Raw genomic sequence first — 1,199 nt, forward strand, 5'->3', positions numbered from 1 at the left:
TTATAGCAGCATGATTTATAGTCCTTTGGGTATATACCCAGTAATGGGATGGCTGGGTCGAATGGAATTTCTAGTTCTAGATCCCTGAGGAATCGCCACACTGACTTCCACAAGGGTTGAACTAGTTTACAGTCCCACCAACAGTGTAAAAGTGTTCCTATTTCTCCACATCCTCTCCAGCACCTGTTGTTTCCTGACTTTTTAATGATTGCCATTCTAACTGGTGTGAGATGGTATCTCATTGTGGTTTTGATTTGCATTTGTGGGGTGGGGGGAGGGGGGAGGGATAGCATTGGGAGATATACCTAATGCTAGATGACGAGTTGGTGGGTGCAGCGCACCAGCATGGCACATGTATACATATGTAACTTACCTGCACATTGTGCACATGTACCATAAAACCTAAAGTATAATAATAATAATAATAAAAGAAAAAAAAAAAAAAAAAAAGAAAAAAAAAAAAATTAATAAGACAATACTTTCAGGGATCATTTCTACAGTTCATTACTAGAGAAGTTTCTCTGAATGTGTAGAGCAGGGGTCCCCAATCCCAGGGCAGCAGATCAGTACCCGTCCATAGCCTGTTAGGAACCAGGAGGTGAATGGCAGGCAAGCGAGCATTACAGCCTGAGTTTCACTTACTGTTTAATCAGCAGTGGCATTAGATTCACATTGAAGCTTAAACCCTATTGTGAACTGCACATGCAAAGGATCTAGGTTACGTGATCCTTATGAGAATCCAGTGCCTGATGATCTGAGGTGAAACAGTTTCTTCCCAAAACCATACCCCCACCCTGGTCCTTGGAAAAGTTGTCTTCCACAAAACTGGTCCCTGGTGCCAAAAAGGTTGGGGATTGCTAATGTAGAGCATTGGAAACTAGAAAAAGGTGCAGGGTTCCCTCACCAGCGTGAAGCTGGCTCTTGGTGCTCCTTCACTGAAAATGCCATTTGCCATTGATGATCGCTCTTCCCTTCCTCTGGGAGGATGCAGTCTGAGTGTTTTTTCTTGTTAAAACAAAATTAATAAGCACATATCTGTGTCAGACAGTGTTCTGATGACAAAGTTACAAATTATACTTACACAATTTGCACTTTTTTGTAACACTATCCACTTAAAGAATCTTGAATCTTGTGAAGATAATCTTTTCAACTAGGAAATTGTAAAGAAATATCAAGTACAAAATTTAGTATATTCTTAT

The 1,199-nt window shown here is 40.5% G+C and overlaps 2 pseudogenes; both read left to right on the top strand.

Moving 5' to 3' along the window:
• The first annotated feature begins 469 nt into the window (after positions 1 to 469).
• Positions 470 to 556, top strand: LOC129022863 (small nucleolar RNA U3; annotated as a pseudogene).
• A 345-nt stretch (positions 557 to 901) lies between these two features.
• Positions 902 to 988, top strand: LOC129022861 (small nucleolar RNA U3; annotated as a pseudogene).
• The last annotated feature ends 211 nt before the right edge of the window (positions 989 to 1,199 follow it).

Source organism: Pongo pygmaeus, chromosome 1 (assembly GCF_028885625.2).
Source record: "Pongo pygmaeus isolate AG05252 chromosome 1, NHGRI_mPonPyg2-v2.0_pri, whole genome shotgun sequence".
NCBI lineage: Eukaryota > Metazoa > Chordata > Mammalia > Primates > Hominidae > Pongo > Pongo pygmaeus.